The following is an 18,715-nucleotide window of genomic DNA, read 5'->3' as shown; positions in this document are numbered from 1 at the left end:
ATCTATACGGGGTGCATGGGTGGTGTTTTTCTTATCTTATGGATATTTTGCAGGAAATTTATGCCATAGTAAATAAAACGTCCAATTACCTCATCCTTAACAAGATGAATCAAAAGCTTTAATCGATAAAGAAAATAACTCTAAGAAAAAAAAATACTGATGCCTAGCATTCCCAGCCACCTCTTGAGAAACCAGCAATGCTTAATATGTTACAAGACTACGTAGCAGCACTAGCACTTAGACATTTGCACATTAAATTTTGGAGGCATATTGCTACTTGAAATCTTGCAACCAAATTCAGGGTACTATTTTACGAAATCAGTTCTGTGTTTTGTCACATGCGCTAGCAATTTGTTTATGAACGTGCTTTTCATGTCGTGTTTCAATAAATACAAAGTTATGCCATATAGTACGCATTTGTCACCAAAGGAATTTGCTTTACAATGCAAGATGGCACTCAAGTGTGCAATGTTCCTTTACAAAGCGTGCAATTTTGACGAAAATTCGCCAACTGGTCCAACGAGATGTTCTAACGAGGTATCTGTCTTTACAGGTTCTGCGTCACTGCAGCAAGGCAAAAAGCGGAAGATATATATTCACCAGAAATTACAGGTGTCATCAATCGACTGAAGAATGATAGACAAAGATATCGCAAATGCGCTAAGTTAAAGAGCCACAGAAAGATTACCACGGGGGAAGCACTAGAAAAGTTGATGCACCATCTGAGAACAGAGTTCTACCAATGCTTCCGGAGCCAGGTGACCCTCCATTATCGCAAGAGGAAGAGAAGAGCATGGAGAAATGTTTTCTGGAGCAAATTCGCGTGGTCGTGCACTTGTGCGGTGTGAGCACTGTACTGCATTTAAGTTAGACAGCAATCCCGTATATGAAACATTTTGCTCTGATAAGGGTCACACAAAGCTGCTGCAGCAGTTCTGCGATGCGTGGATTTGTCTGCGCATAAATGAGATTAATCTGGATCTCAAAAAAGAAGACATCGTGAGAGAAAGTCCACTGCAAAAAAACCTCCACAAGCTTGAAAATTGGGAAACGTTTTTCTATATTTTATTTTTTCTAATTCCGATAATTTTTTATTGCGGTCTCCTGATCACACTTTCTTTACAAAATATGTCGGCATATTTAAATATTTTCACAAACATCCTGCAGCGCATTCTTTGCGCAAACAACCGTTGTTCCTACACTTGCACCCTCCTCTTTAGAATTTACTAGATAGCTACCACACATGGATCTTGGGATACTAGAATCTTCCTGAGCTTGCTTCAATAAAGTTGTGCAAGTACTTATCTTGCTCGACACTTTTGAGTTCAGTGGCTTCATTAATATAGCAAAAAAGGCGGTGGGGTGCTCCTTTCGGCAAAGCCACGAATAACCATATTAAGCAAAACGAATAATCTTATTAAGCAAAGAAAGCACGAAAGCAAAGAAAGAAAGCCATGAAAAGGAACATTATTCTGAGCAGATTGCCTTGATGCATTTATTGCAGCCAATCTGAGTTACCTTTAAAGATATTTCTCCATGTCTCGAAGCTACGCGTTCAATGATACCTTTGTGTATCACTCTGTCCTCGCGCACCCTCATCTGACGATCAACCGCCGATTGACCCATGCTTCTCCTGCATTTACTGTTTCTCGACAAGAAATCTCGGTGCTGTTTGCTGTCACTCTTTTTGAAATGTACCATTTATATCTGGATGATGATAGAACAGGCGAAGTACAATAAAGATTTTAAGAAATATCTGTAGTATGCTTGTGAGGAATTTCTTCCACCTTGTTCGCAATGTTCGATATGAATTAAGCTCTGGTGGTCTTACATGTTGTATTGTGAAACAAAATGAAACATGAAAAAACTATAAATCTTTTTTAATATAGTTTGCTAAATATTAATCCGCGCATTAGCGCAAAGACAGCTGCAGAAAACTTACTAGGTATATAATGTTTTTGGACTTGCAAGTACACCCACTCTATGGAATAAAAAGTTTGTATACTGGTATGCGAATAGTATGGACTTGCCGCTGTTGATAATCTTTTCAATATTCACAAATACTTCCACAAAAACTACTTTCGTAGAGTTGTGTTGTGCACAGCAAACTAACATGGCATCTGAAGTAATGTACTGTTTATGAGATATTGTAGGAAGCTGGGTTATGTATGATCGTAGTACAGAATACGCCCATTTGTACTGAATAATGCGATACTCAGTTGTATATTATTGTGTTGTGTATAGAGTGCCTTGCTGTACGACAGGCAGCTAATAAAAACAGTGAATGAGTAATTTTTCTGCCTAATTATGCTTTGCCGAAACTAAATAGTTGCGCGTCATGGCGTGGTGGCTCGCGCATCTTGAACAGAAAAAGATACATTTTTTGCACAGATGCGTTGCACACATGTTGTGAGTACAAGAAAATTAGAAGCAGAAGGGTGTTTAGCATAACATCTGAAAGAGGAAAGCAATAAAAAAATGCAAGCGATGTTGGTTTGCGATGGCGCCTGCAGAGAAAGTCGTGTTCTCGTCGAGCGCATTGCAGACGGCAAGCGGGATGGCGTTTCTCCCTCGCACATCAACAAAACCGTTGCCATGGCAGCAAGCTTGTTTTTTCTTAGTTTCTTTTTTCGCCCATAGTTTGGCCAGTTAAACACCAGGGGACAAAATGGCGCTCATGATACAATTCTCATTCACCTCAGAGTGTACACCAGCTGACATGGCCGTAGTTAAGGTTTCGTTCCCTCACATCTTTCACCGTGCTCCATACGTGTGCAATGTATTTTCTTCTTTTTTTCATTGGTTCCGAGAACGAACAGCGTGAGGTCGACGCGGTCGTGTTGTGCAAGGATCTCTTGGGCGAAGACGGCGCTGGCCTTTCCTGCGTCCTCGCCAGGTCATCTATCGGAGGCAAAACTATACGATATGGCCAGAAAGGTGAGCGCATCGAAAACTTGTCCTGCGTTGAAATCTTTCCATTGCCTTTCGCTGAGCCAGTTGCCTATAGCCCGCTAAATAAACTCGAGTACGCCAATGTTTCTGTAATTCTTATCAACGAAGTGTGAACAAGGAGCTATAAATGTTTATTTCAGCATTTTTTGTATTCAGAAATAGTATGAAAAAAATTAACTAGCGCACGCCACAGTTGTACCTGAACAAAATTATCGCTACGAAAAATAGCAAACTGGGTGAACTGGCACTTTTCCAGTGCAGCACTGCATCAAGAACAGGGAAGGAAGAAAGTGCTGAACGTGTGCTTCCTGACAAGTGAAAGTTAATTAGAAAATAGCGTGAAACCATCTGTGTCGTTCATAGCATGTGGCGCTGTTGTTCAATAAACTTCCAATTATGCGCCAATTAGCGCTTTCTCATGTAGTTTGCGTGCGGTTTCAATGGCTACATTTATCACTCCAGCATGCCAGCAGTGAAATCAGTCTCGTCCATATGTTTAAATTTTTTATCGTATATCTAGTAAAAATGAGTCCGTATCTATCCGCTACGATGTTCCTCGCAATCCCCGAGTCGCTTTACGCACAACGAAACACAATACGGTTTTCTAGGCTTGTTCCTGCAGTCACTGCTAACGCAGTGTAAATGTAACGCATGTAAATCTTCCACTCGTTCTTGCCTTTGGCCAGTTAAACACCACATTTTCACCACAACAGCACATTTTCATTCCAGAAAAGAATTAAGAGTACATGACTGTGGTAAATTGGGGCCGAGAGTCGTTTTCAGTTCGCGACTTCTGAAGTCGTTGAGGCCACCGACTCAATCCTAATAGCATTCTAAAAGATAACGGCACAACGCAAAGCCTTAACACGACAATATTACATTTGCACTCTTGTTTGTTACAGTTGTACCTTATAGTTATTGCGCCTAGCATTCTTTAACTTCAACCAGTTTCAGTTGGTTTGTTTATCCGTATCTAGCCAACTGTTCCACGCCAACTAGGGTCATGGCGTAGTCCATGATCTAATGGGTAGGACATCGTCCTGCTATGCTGAGGGGCCAACTTGGGTCACTGGCTACGTGAGGATATGTGGCGCACCTCAATGAACTTATTCCACGCCATCCTGGGTCACTGGATATGCAAAATCACCCGCCGTGATGGCGTAGTCGCTTTGGCGTGTCACTGCTAAGCCAGAAGGTGCGGGTTGAAACTCTGGCAGCGGCGGCCATGTTTCGATGGGGCCGAAATGCAAAAACTCGCGTGTACCGTAGATTGGCTGCACGGTAAAGAAGTACAGGTGGTGAGAATTAATCCGGAGTCCCCTACAACGGTGTGCCTCATAATCATATCGCTGTTTTGGCTCGTAAAAGGCTAGGATTTAATTTGTTTTATGTGCCATCGCTTACGTGCTGCCCTTCGGTCAATATCCATGAAAATAACTTGCGTAAGTGCCACTGGGTATGCGTCGCATTGCATTGAACCTCTTTGAACCCATCTTGCCCAAGATGGGTTGGGCTGTTCTACAGCGGCCAGGTGTCTTGCTGCCTGCCCTGCAGACCTGGTGGCCAGGCCTTCTAGTGCAATGGCATCAGGCAGCGCGGCCTGCCGACCTCGTGGCCAGCTGCTTGAGTAGCCTGGTGTCTCGATACCCACCCTGTGGATCTAGTGACCAGCCGATCTAGCGAGATGGAATCGCGATGCCCGGCGTTCTGACTTGGTGACCAGCTGTTCTTGTGGCCTCCTCGGCTGCTGATCAGAAGGTCACGAGTGCGTCAAGGAATCACAGGTGCCAAAGTCTTTTCTGTCCCAATTTCTTTATCGAAAAGACAAGTTGAGGGCGAATTCTTTAACATACGCAAAGTCAGCGTCTGTGTTAACTTCGTTCTTTTCGTTCTCATTTATTTCTGCCGTTACTTTGTATTTAAAGATTATATTCGCTGCAAATAACGAGAGATGTAGCCTTATTCGTTATCGCGGGTTACTTTCGCGTTGGATGCCGTTTTACCATCGACAGTCCGTGTGATTGCATGAAAGAATGCTCACATGCTTTCGTGAATAGCTTTAGTCTTTAACGCGTGAACGCGACTCACACCACCTTTTTTGAAGACACTACTAATTGGATCGATCAATTCTCGCTGCTCGACAATGTAGGACAGCCCCGTGGCTCTTGGTTCAAAGAACGCGTGGTCGTACAGCCGGGCCAAGTTCCGCTTCCTATAAGAGATGAGGTGAGCACAATCCTTGCGACTGTTTTGAATTGGTTATGCTCAATCAACTTTTGGTGTGGGAACCACGCGAAGTGCCATCCGCTGCTTTTTGCTGTAAGCGCCTTCTCTTTCATGCTCATGAGGTCGGCGTATCTGTGGTTAGACAAATACACTACATCTGTTTCTTCTGCGTAGCAAGTCCCTGAACTTGATGTCGTGTAGTTGAAAAATGACTTGTTTGGTCCTATTTCCGAAACACGATTAAAACTTGGTGATAAAGAAAATGATAAATGAAAGGTAGGGAGGCTAATCAGGACTGAGTCCGTTTGGCTACCCCATACTAGGGGAAGAGGAAAGAGGAGGGAAATATTAAAAGAAGAGAGTCCACTGTGGATATCGCCGAAGTTGTAACAGTTTTCTGCTCTATATCTACTGACGGTCACTCAGTCGAGATCACAGACGGTCGCTCAATCCAGTAGCTTTCAAATATCGCAGCAGTGCGTCTGTGGCCTTTTGTAGCTGCGATGTGCGAGGCCATGGTCCCAAGATCTTCCTTCAAGGTGGACGGTTTTCTAAGTGATTTAGAGGTGTGCAGAGCTGATGTCTTTCATATTCAAAAGATGGGCAAAACCACAGCAGATGTTCTATAGTCTCGTCGACACTGCAGGCGCTATCAGTCCTTTTGTGCTAACAGCCGTTTCAGTCAAACACATATGTGCATTGGTGAATGCGACGTCCAAGCGTAAGCGTCGCAGCGTTGTTTCCTCATTTTGCGGAAGCCCAGGTAACAGCCGCAGTTGCATAGATGGGTCCAGGCAATGTAATCGATGCTGGATGAATTCAGGTGTGTTCCATTTCTCCAATGTCATACGGTGCGCTAGCTTGCTTAAGACTAGGGCTGCGTCAGTCCTCGATAACGGTACAGAAACAAGGTTTGCGTCTTCGTGTGCTTTCATAGCAACTTCGCCGGTCAGGCCGTTGCCGGAGATACCGCAATGACCCGGCCGCCAACGAAACAAGATGTCGTGTCCCTTTGCGATCATATGATCATGCGTTTCTCGTATGTCCGACCCGAGCGGTTCATAGGACCCGCGACGAAGAGTTGACTAAAGTCATTGTAGCGTCGATTTCGGCGCGCAGAATATCGCCCACCCATTAGCCTGTTGGTTGATAATATAATAAGACGCAGCTCGGAGGGCAACAACCGGTCGACAGAGTATTAAAGGAATAGTGCAGGCAAGTTTACATTTGCTGATGATTCACGTTGTTTTTAATGTTATTTCGTGGCAGCATCACTGGAGCATAATGTTGACCGAACGCAGATGTTACAATTTAGTTGAAGTGAAGCGTTTAATAAATGGTATAATACAACTAACGGCAATGCGCACAATTCTTTTATTTTATGATATACAACGCTAAATCCATCGCTAAATCCATGCAATGTCCATGAACAACCTTCTCCTTGTGCAATTTTAAGAATTTTGCACTACACCGTTCAGAGTCATTACGGGATGCAAACATCAAATCAGCTAGGTGTATGCACATTGTGAGACGTCTGTGTAGCGATGTGACGTGGGCGAAGGCGATGTGTGATGCTTGCCGAGGGAAGCATGTTGATGACAGGCGTGTGCACAGAGTAGTAGAACATATTGTAATCACATGCATTCGGGACATATTAGGCGAAATTGCAACTTTAAGAAAGAGTGGTTCGGCAGCTTTGCGTAGAATGTCACCGAGGGCCATGTAATTTCTGCTGTGGCGCCTACGTGATTAAGTCGCTGAGTATCCCAAGGGCGATCGTATCATATGGGAACGTAGGATCTCTTTGGTGTTGGTCAAGGACCCTGGTTAAAAATGAGAAAATAATCGCGTTTGCCTTGCCCACGCTACACTATTAGTAAGACCAGTACATATTCTAAGTTTGTCCGTACCTGTGCCTGTTTTCTTTTTCGTTTTTTTACTTGCAATATGTATCGTGTGCATTTTATTTAGTTCTGTTTGTACCTTTCTGGAACTCCTAAAATTATGTAATAATAATAAGAGTAATAATAATAATAGCGTCAATCTGACAAGATTACGACACAAAGACTTTGATACGACGACGTGATGATGACTATGTCATTGCTGGCATGACTGCTTCACTGCTGTGGCAAAATAAGGTTGGGACTTTGAACATTTACAGCGAGTGCGTCGTCGTTGATTGTTATGCTTAAGCAGCAGCGTGACCTCTAGAATGTTTATGGTCGCAAACTTCTCGGCGAATACTTTTTTTGCTTCTTCCGTCTGTTTTCGTGGTTGCTCAGTGGCCGGACTCGGCGGCAAGGAATCCTTCGTTTGTTCGCTTCTTCGTTACTTAGTTGTCGGTTAAATTGTGCACCCGTTGGTTAGTTCTCTCATTCAGGCGTACGTTAGTGCATTTGTTATGCTATTGGCTTACATATGCAATCATAGACTTTTTTGCGACGGCACTTAAGTAGTCGTCATACCACTGTCGTTTTGTAATTTCGTGGTTGTCGGGCCCAGCATGTCGGTGTTGTCATTATCTACTTGTTACTGTATCCATGACGTCATTTTTGTCGTTTCCTATCTGACCGTCCTCGTTATAATGCCGTCTTTATCACACCCCTGTAGTGTTACGTAGCCATCAGGTTGGCGCCTTAGTCAAGCTTCATCGCAGTTTTGCCGTGGTCGTCTTCGTGACATCATCGCAGTGTTCGTAGTGCCGATGGTACTATGACATCCTCATCATTTTTGTCGTGGTTCAAAGTTGTGTAGTTGTCATCGTACCATTGCCTGATAGTTAGTTGTCTTTCTCTTATATCGCACGAGAACACGCGCAGGAACACACACACTTATTTACCTTATGAAAAGGATGGTATATCTGGTAAGAGGGTGTGGAGCTATACTTCATCTCAGTAGTTCCTTGGAGAGCTGGAGGATGTGTAGAGTACCTTAGCCAATAGGAAGCTGAATGTCTATCAACATGACGTCATTGTACAGTGTACAGTCCCATGAGCAAGGCAGAGGCAGATGCCTTCGCCTCAGCCATGGAAAAAATTTCCAAACTTGAGTAGGGGCAGGCTAATTTACTTGCCGAATCGATACTAAGCGAGGAGAGGTGTGGAGCCGCCGAGAATGAAATTAAGCTCCTAAATGCCAGAATTGCAGCTTTGGAAACATGCAACATGTCTGAACAGCAAACATCGGATGCTGTCATAACTACAACTTGCGCAGAGTTACTGACCAGTCATCTAACATTTCATCTAGGTGTGACAGCGCTGTAAATCAGTTGCGACGCTATAACCTTCTTTTTTTTGGAATTGAAGAGGCCCCTAACAAAATTGGTTTGCATCCGTACAAAAGATAAAGTTCTGCTCAGAGAATTTTCAAATTACTGTGACAAATAACCAATTTGAATGCGTTCATGGACTAGGCAGGTACAGTGACAAACGCAGGCCACTAATAGCAAAATTAACCTTTTTTAAGGAAAAAGGAAACATGCCGATGTCAGCTCACAAACGCAAAGGATCGCCATTCGCTATCAGTGAAAATTCTCCCCAGCTACACCGCAGGCGAGAAGACAGATGAATTTATTTGCGAAGACACAGAAAAAAACAATTCAAACTAGCAGTTGACAGGCTGCGCACAGACAATACATACATATTTGATATCGCTACTAGCTCTGTTATTCCTTCCAGTAGATAGATCAAGAGCAGAACGTGTCGAAACAGCCATAATCGGTCTGGCTCCTATCATGCCTTTCCTCCGGCATCCTTATCGTTCACTAACATTCGAAGCCGTGTGCGTAAACGCGACCAACTTACTTCCTTTCTTCCTTCCTTGAAGACACCAAATCTGACATACTAGCATTAACTGAAACTTCCTTGTATCCGGATGTCTTTGATTAAGAAATATTTAAATGTTTTGACGACTACAACATTCACAGATATGACCGAAAAGATAAAAGCGGCGGCGGCGTCCATCTAGGAATAAGAACAACACTTCCGTCTTACGTAATTAACTCATACTCTAACGTAGAAATTATCTGGGCTGTATGCATGCTCTTATCCTCGGGATTTCTTATAGGTGTACGTTACCGACCCCTCAGTACTCCTAATTCATTTATTAATGACTTCCGCAGCAACATAGAACCAGTGACGAAACTTCACCTGTCTGATGCCATCTATCTGCTAAAACTCTTCAATTTTCCTCTGATCGACTGGGTTAACTTATCTCTACCCTGTAATACTTCGATAGAGTGTTTCAATTTAACCTTAGATTTTAACCTGCTTCAGGTTGTTACGCTTCCTACACAGGGTAATATCTTAGATTTGATCTTCACAACAGCTCCTCAGACAGTTGGACAAATTGTCTATTAATGGTTTTAGCGATCATTCCTTACTGCAAGTAACTCTCAACGTACCGTTATCTTTTACAGGTTTCGCTACTAAAAAAAACATATACGCGATGGGTATAACAGCCAATTACAACGTTATGAATTCGGAATTACATATATCAATTTCCCACATGCCTTCAAACCTTCATTTCACAGTCGATCGGTGGTGAATTGAATACTCTTCAGGAATAAAATGTCTGCCTTGGTTAACCAGTATGTCTCTCCCATTAAGATAACCAATGATAAATCTAACCCATGGTTCACCCGATCCCTACGCTTAATGAGAAACAGGAGGAAGCGCCACTGCGAAAGTTCTAAGCGGTTGCGCACGCAAGCAGCTTGGGACACGTACAAGGAAAGCTTAAAAATTTACTGTTCTCTGTCTTCAGCCTAAAGATAAATACTTCACTCATGATCTACCATCTCTTCTAAAATCTAATCCCGGAAAGTTCTGGCACATTATAAGCCCAAATCAGGACCACACTAACATTTCTTTACACAATAGTAATAACATACCCATTCCAGATATTAACTGTGCTTCTACTTTCAATACTGATTTTTCTTCCATATTCACCACAGAAGATCGGCCTGATGTGCCGGATGTATCGGGGCTAAACCACCAATATATGTCACCAATAAAAATAACAGTTGAAGGTGATGCATGCCTGATAAATAACCTCAAGCTAACTGCATCTTGGGGCGTTGACGACATGAACTATAAAATTCTGAAAAACACCTTCATAGCATCTAGCAGAATTCTGTCTCACATCTTCAGGCAATCTTTAGAGACTGGCGTGCTGCTTTCAGACTGGTAGATAGCAAAGGTCACACCCATATTTAGCTCAGACAATAAACACGCACCAGAAAACTACCATCCAATATCATTAACATCTGTATGCTGCAAAATGATAGAACATGTAATTGCATCAAATGTCTACAATAATCTGGAAGCCAACAAATTTTTTTCTGATCACTACGGATTTCAGAGGAATTTCTCTTGTGCGGCGCAGTTATTAGAATTAACAATTGATTTGCATACTAACATAGAAAAGGATCTACAAACTAATTGTGCTTTTCTAGAGTTTTCAAAAGCGTTTGACTTCCTAGCACCTTGCTGTTTGATTTTGAAATTATCTGCGCTTAAATTAGATTCTCTTTCACTAACATGGATTTGCATTTTCCTTTCTAATTGTCAGCGATTCCCAGCAGTTAATAATGTTTCCTCTCCTCTTTCGCACTTTACTTCAGGTGTACCCCTAGGCAGTGTTCTTGGGGCATTACTATTTCTAATAAACATTAATGGCTTACCGAATAACATTTCCTCGCACGTGCGTATATTCACAGACGATGACATTTTTTAACGTTCCATCAAGTGTGCTGATGATCATACAATCCTCCAAAAAGATCTAGAACTTATTTCTTTTTGGTGTAACACTTTGCCATTGAAGCTTAATGTTTCTATATGTAACATTATCTCTTTTACCCGCAAGCATACTAACTATGCGCTTCTTTATCACATGAATAAGATCCCTATTTTGCATGATACTCAACAGAAATATATTGGTGTTAACCTAACTTCGACTAATTGGTGGTCAAGGTACATTCCATACATATGCGCCAATCCTTCCACATAATTGTGGTACATAAGACGCACGTTACATAATTCTACTAAAGACATTCATAAACTAGGTTATTTAACAGCTGTTCGAGCTCAGCTTGAATACGTCGCTTCCGTCTGATCTCCCTATCAGAAATACTTGATCGGAAAACCCGAATCTATTCAGAAAAGGGCAGCGCGTTTTATTTCACATTGTTACGACTACAACAAAAACATAACACAAATTAAACTCGAACTCTCACTACAGTCCTTGCATAATCGCAAGGATATAGCCCTACTATCATTTCATAAATACGTCCATAAAACAGCGCCATCCGTTCTGTCTCTTAAAACTCCTCATTACAGGTCACAACGGTTGTACAATAACTTCAATTTCATACGCATTTACGGAAAGACTAATTCATTTACCTACTCCATTCCTTCAAGAGCCATTCGCCTTTGGAACGACCTTCCTATCGCTTACGAGAGCAACCAAGAAAATTTTTGACATCTTCTAACAACGTATTTTTTAAAATCAACATAACCTAACGTGTTATTTTTTCTTGCCTTTCCCGTTATTAATGTGCTACTTTCCCTTAAATACTGTTTTCTTATAGCGAAATATGTCCCGCTTGCTCTGTAATTCTATTGATTATATTTTACTTTGTGAAAGTTTCTTGTTCAGCGACCTCTCGCGTTCAAAAGCATTCGGTTTGTCCATTGTACAATTTTAGCACCACATTACTGCATGTTAGCGCATTTCTTACACTATTTTTTGTATTTGTATTCACATATGTATTCTAATTATTCTATATTATAATGTTTAAGTGCCCTCTCGCCCTTACACAATGCCTCGAAGAGCTTGTAAGGTATATTTAAATAAATAAATAAATATCTATTCCTCCGCGCCGTGTCGTATGTCTAGCATCTGCTTGCCATCCTTACGATACATCCTCCACTGTTGGTTGAGTGACGCAGCAAATATGCACAAGCCCGACGAACTGCCATACGGGTGAAGAAAACTCTCACAGCCAAAAAACATGACGTAGAGAGCACCCAGACAGAACACACCTTGATCGAGGTTTTACCGGAACGAAAGACGCAGAAAAGCCTATTCGTGGCCAGCGTGTACAGCCCGCCTCGCGACTAGCTACGGGACTTCGATCACTCAGTACGAGAAATCAGGAAATCCACGAATGGACACCAACTCGTCATAGTGGGAGACTTCAATGCCTCGCACACAGCATGGGGCTATCATACCACCACAAAGAAGGGTGATAGAATGCACGATGCCGCCCAGCAACACAGACTCACCCTCTGGATTGATCCTCTCCAGACCACAAGAATGGGAAACAGCGTCTCCAGGGACACAAACCCCGATATTACCTGGGCAGAGTGGCGTCGACTCCAGGAAACCTTAGGTAGCGATTACCATATCCTCCAATTACATGTAGCACATACCCGTAAACAGACCAAGACCGGAATTGCACGGCTAACCGAATGGAAATCCTTCAGGGACAAGCTAGATTCCGGAGCAAGCATAACTGACATTGACGAGTGGCTCAGAAATGTATTTGACACAGCAGAACGTCACATCAAGATCATACAACTCGATGCCGATACACCCGCGGTCGACGCGCACCTCCTCATTCTCTGGGAGGCAAGAAGCGGCCTCCTGAAGAGATGGAATCGACTAAAGCTTAACAGAAAGCTAAAGACACGTATCGCTCTCCTTACCAAGCAGGCTCAAGACTATGCGGACCACCTCGTCAGGCAGAACTGGCCCGCTTTCTGTGACAAGCTACAGGGGAATCTGAGCATGAAGAGGACCTGGCACCTCGTACGCGCACTTCTGGCCACTAAACCCACCAAAACGAAAAACAAGCAACATCTTCACATTCTTATCCACAACCACGCCGGATCAGAAGAACACCTCCTGCGAGAACTACAAAAGAAACTATGCGGAGACGCACCTTCTACCGCGTCAACTCGCAGCAAAGAATACTCTGGAATACCGAATCCAGAACTCGACCAACCCGTCACGCAGGCCGAAATCCACGTAGCCCTATCCAACTTGAGTAGAAATACTAGCACTGGTAAAGACCGGATCGCTAACAAACGCCTGGGCAATCTACCGCAGCAGGCCACCGAGGCTCTCCTCCGTTACTACAACGAGTGCTGGGAGAAAGGAGAGTTTCCTGCCGTGTGGAAACACTCGGACATCACCATGATCCCCAAGCCCAACAAACCTCTCAGCTTGGAGAACCTACGCCCGATCTCCCTCACTTCGTGCGCGGGAAAGCTTTTCAAACATATGGCGCACGACCGCACGACAACTAAAAGAAGGCTTTCTAGATCCCCTAAACAATCAAAGCAAATACTCCATAGTGGCAGTAGACTTCAAGGGAGCCTTCGATAACGTTAGCCACGACGCGATCCTCAACAATCTCGAAGGCACCGGCTGCGGCACTAGAACCTACGCGTACGTCAGAAACTTTCTGATGGACCGCACGGCAACAATCAAAATCTGCAACATCCGCAGTGAAAGCTTCCTACTTCCAAACAGAGGCACCCTCTAGGGTCGTTCATTTCACCGCTACGCTTTAACGTAGCTATGATCAAGCTACCCCCACTCCCCGAGACCATACCAGATCACGCTCTGGACCAGGGCTACGAACGTTGCAAGGCAAGAAAGTAGCTTACAAGAAGCTGTCGACGCCATCGAAAGCTATCTCCGAAACTGCGGCCTCCGCTGCGCCCCAGAGAAGTCTGAGCACCTCACCCTGAAAGCAAGATCGAGAGGCCGGCCACCCAACTACGAAGAGCCCTATCCCAGCATTACCCTCAACGGGACAACAATCCCGAAAGTCGACACCATGCGAATACTTGGACTCCACATCCACAAAGACGTATCGGGAGCTGCCAGCCTACCGAAACTAGAAAGCACCCTTTCACAACTCACACACCTCGTCAAGAGGATCTCAAGCCAAAGAAGCGGGCTCAAGGAGCAAGGCATGCTAAGAATAATACAAGCACTACTCGCCAGCCGCATCTCATATGGCATGCCGTACCTGGCTTTAAAGAACGCTGAAATAGAAAAGCTCAACATCATGATAAGGAAGGCAATCAAAGTCGCCCTGGGACTCCCCACCATGGCCTCTACTTCACGTCTCCTTAAGATGGGGTCCACAACACGTGGCAAGAGCTCGCCGAAGCGCACAAGAACAGCCAGCTGGAACGACTCAAGCTCACGCCCACAGGGAGATCAGTACTCCGACACCTGAACTACAGCGAGACGAATGTCGCAGACACGGACAAGAAAGAGCGAATCCCACCGGAGTTTCGAGAGTGCGTTTGCATCGCACGTGTCCCGTGCAACATGCATCCCATATACCACAAGAGTAGAAGACAGGCTATGGAACCAACGCTATCAAACGAAGTTTCAAGCATGACCCGAATGCCCGCTAGACCGACGCGGCCAAGTATCCGCATCGAAACGCGTATGCTCTCAGCGTCGTAGACTCCCGAGGCTCCGAGCTAGCATCGGCAGCCATCAAGGCACGCAATCCGGAAACGGCTGAAGAAGCGGCAATCGCTCTCGCCACCACCACATCCACAGACGCAGCGGTTATATTCACCGAATCTCAGGTCGCCTGTAGAAACTTCTTGAGGGGCTGCATCTCGGCCGATGCACTCAAGATACTAAAAAGAAGCACTCCGCTCCCGCACGCCCGCGTAACGTGGGTACCCGGTCACGAGGGACTAGAGGGGAACGAAGCTGCCCACGCCGCTGCCCGCGAGCACGTCAGCCGGGCTCCCCTCTTTCCACGCGCTCTCCGACCCGCGACAGAAGAGGCGGAGGCCGTACCCACCAACTATTCGGACATATTGCAACACTACAGACTCGAGCGTCGAGTGTAGCGGATCCACCGCACCTTAAACTCGACAGAGAAGAAAGCCTGATCCTTAGACGCCTGCAAAGTAATACGTACGCGCACGGAACGATAATGCATTACCTCTACCCGACGCTCCATGGCTACCTCTTCCCACTCTGCAACGTACCCGACACTCTGGCACATTTGCTCCTGGAATGCCCGTGGCAGGAAGGCAGCGAAATGCAACCAGAAACGGACGCAAAACGAGCACCAGAAGCAAACCACCTATTCGAAACGTGGGAGGCCAAGGTAACCCTCGGGGACCTGGAAGACCAACGACAACTCGTCGCCAGGGCCAAGAGGGCAGTCGAAGCCACAGGGTTCCTGGACTAAGGAGCCTTCCCACCTTAGAGTGATACCCTGCCTCGCTCGGGACACTTTTTCGTATAATAAACGTTTCTTTCTCTCTCTTCTCTCTCTAACTATCACTCTTAGTTAAATCTTGCATGACGTCCCCAGTATAATCTGTATGCTCTCTGTTCACCCAAGAACACCGCATATAAGCGTACTTTCAAGCCAAAGCATGCGTGTCAAAACGCGGCCGACCCTCTGTTTAAGGCTGTATGCGGCCAATGAGCAAACCCAACGTTTATATGCAACCCTGCGAATTTGGCACCCAAAAAGCGCGCCGAAGCTTTAAGAGGGTGTCACAAAGCAAAAGCTGAAAGAAGCGGTGAGGGAAATGCTGTGAGGGAGAAAGAAAAGCGAAAGGAAAATAGGCTAATAAAGAAGTCGGGGCGACTTCTTTATTAGCCTATTTTTCTATTGTGCGTAGGTTTGATGGCGGAGGGGCAGAAAAAACTGCGCCGACCGGGAAGGAGCAAAAAATTTGGAGGACGCTTAAGCTTCGCCTTAAAGAGTCGACCGCCGATAGCATTCAAATATCCTTGACTGCTGCCCAGGCTTCCTGGCAACTGCAGCATATGTAACCGTAATGTTTACAGGGAAACACTGGCGGCGAACGCTATTCACGATGGAGAGCTTTCTGGTAGATATGCGGCCTCTTGCGTGGGCCGCGATGGATGGATCGATGGATGTATGCTATGAGCGTTTCCTTTGGAACGCGGGGGTGGGTAGCGCCACCAAGATCTTGTTATTATATTGCCTAATGTCCTACCTATGCTAAAAAAGAAAAAAAAGAAAGCGAAATAAAAACACGAAGGATTCTCATCCCCAAACTTTATGAACCCCTATTGGGAATTTTGTTTTTGTACGCCTCTGTTGTTTGTCGTTTGCCTACTTCCACCAATCTTCCAATCGCATCTTACTAATATCTAATGCGGACATGTTTACGTTCCCCCTGCACTCGCTTAACCCAGGGCTTCTAGGAGGCCAGAAATGCTTAAATCGACCGCTAGGTACATAGCTTCACATTCTAATAAAACATGCTCCATCGTTTCCCTAGCTTTACCACAGCAAGCACATGCTTCTTCTTCCTTCTTATATCTTGCTTTACAAGTGCGTGTTCTAAAGCATTCTGATCTCGCCTGAAAGAGCTTCTCTTTGAGTTATCACAAATTGTTTCTTTCATAATTTCGTTTTTTCGCTCTGAAGTAGTTACTCATAGAGGTTTCTTTTCCATTGCCGTCACCCATGAGGTAATCTCAGCCTCTTTGACTTTCCACTTGACGTTTTGTTGCCATGTTGCTCACCATACAGGTCGCATACTTGCTTGTAAGCTTCCTAGTGCTTTTCCTCCACTTTGAATCAATGTCCTATTGTACAAATACCTGCAAACTCTCCCAGCCCCTTTCCTTTCTTCCGTATTCCCCAGTCGCTCTTGATAATCAATTTTACTGTGTGCTTCTCTCACTTCAAAACTTGTCCAGCCCATATCACCTTGCACACCTTCATTTGTAGTCTTCCCGTGAGCGCCCAATGCGAGGCGTCCCACTGAACTTTGTTTGCCATTGAGTCCCGATTGTACCCCTGATTTCAAGCAAACCAACGCGATTCCAGATTTAAGGCGTGGAACCATTACACCTTGCACCATACCACGTAGCAACACGCAACTATTGCATCCCCGTAGCGCTCTGTGTTTCGTTATGACCGCACTTCTCTTCCATTTTGCTCGTATTGTTTTTTCTTGTGTTTCCGTATATCTATTGCCTTAGTTTATCCAGATACCAAAGTATTTATATTCTTTCACACGAGGTATTTCCTGGCGCTGTACTGACATTGTCTGTTCACTGTTTTCAATGAATACCATAACACCTCACTTTTAACGCTAAATTTCAGACCTAAATTCTCGCCTTCCTGTCCACAGATATTAGCCAGACGTTGCACATCACTTTGCTTGTTAGCTAGCAACACAATGTCAACCGCATAAGACGAACCTGTAAGCAGCTGCTCTACTACTGTACCAGCCTGTTTGAAAAATTAAACCCGATATTAACTTCCTCTAGCGCCCTTTCTATTCTCGCCGTGTACATCATAAATGGTAGTGGGGATAAAGGGCACCTCTGCCTCAACCCCTTGTTGATATCAATTTTCTCCCCGCTCCTCATTCTTTCCCATTCAACGCAAACGATATTTTCTAGACAAATCTATCTCAAAAGCTGTATACAATCGTCGCCTAAACCGTCCTATTCCAGAATATCCCACAAAATGTTGCGGTTTACTTTGTCATACGCTCCTGTAATGTCTAAAAAGGCCACATATAACGGTCTCCTTTCTACTCTTGATATTTTAACACACTAAATAAAAACAAATAGGTTATCATTCAGGTTATCATCCTACCGATTCCGAAGCAATTCTGAAGTTCTCCTAAAATGTCATTGTTCTCTGCCTATGCCTGCAGCTTTAATTGAATTGCCTGCATTGCTAACCTGTATATTACCGATGTAATGGTCAAAGGTCTATATGAGTGAATTACATCTTTCTCACCCTTATCTTTATAAATAAAGTTCGATTTATTTATGTTGCTCCCTTCCCCTGCCTACTGCTTTTCTCTTTCTCTTCCTTTCCCAAACCTAATTCTCAACCACTGGCGGCTCTTCCGAGTCTCGTAGGTGCGCTTCTGTAACCACCTACACCCCTATTTGTTCTCTATTTAACTGCTCCTCAATCTCTGCCCACTTTACCTCTGATCTACCACCCTGCATATTTATTTTGCCTACTGCATGGTGAGCTCTCTTTCTTGTTTTCCTCCTTTTTCTGTTATTGACGGCAATGCTAGTCCTAGGTTCCCCTAGGGTACCTTCTTTATTACTATCTACAATGGCCTCCTGATCGCGTGTGGGCCCCCTAAAAAAGCAACAGCGCGGCCAGCTAGTCGCCAGCCCACTTCTCGAGCAAGTCTGTAATTGAAGTGGATCCCGTCTCGTTTAAAAATACCACATCTTCTCACTTCCCTGTTTTCTTCGACAACCACGAAACCTTTCTCTCGGCTCATTGTCCATATAGCCTCATTAGCAGCCACTACGGCTCTTTGTACGTTACTGTCACGTACTGGCACCTCCACCAGCGTGCACACCACGATCTGCACCTGAGGGGATAGCTCGCGCAAGTCGTATGCCCCCTTCGCCAAGCGCTGGGCTAGCCCAGTCCCTTTTCTGTTTAGGACGTCATTTAGCACACCTGCTGCACGATATCGTTGCATCCGTGGGCATTATTCGCGAGCTTTGCTTT

Source organism: Dermacentor variabilis, chromosome 10 (genome assembly GCF_050947875.1).
Source record: "Dermacentor variabilis isolate Ectoservices chromosome 10, ASM5094787v1, whole genome shotgun sequence".
Lineage (NCBI taxonomy): Eukaryota > Metazoa > Arthropoda > Arachnida > Ixodida > Ixodidae > Dermacentor > Dermacentor variabilis.
This window is presented reverse-complemented; position numbering follows the sequence as displayed.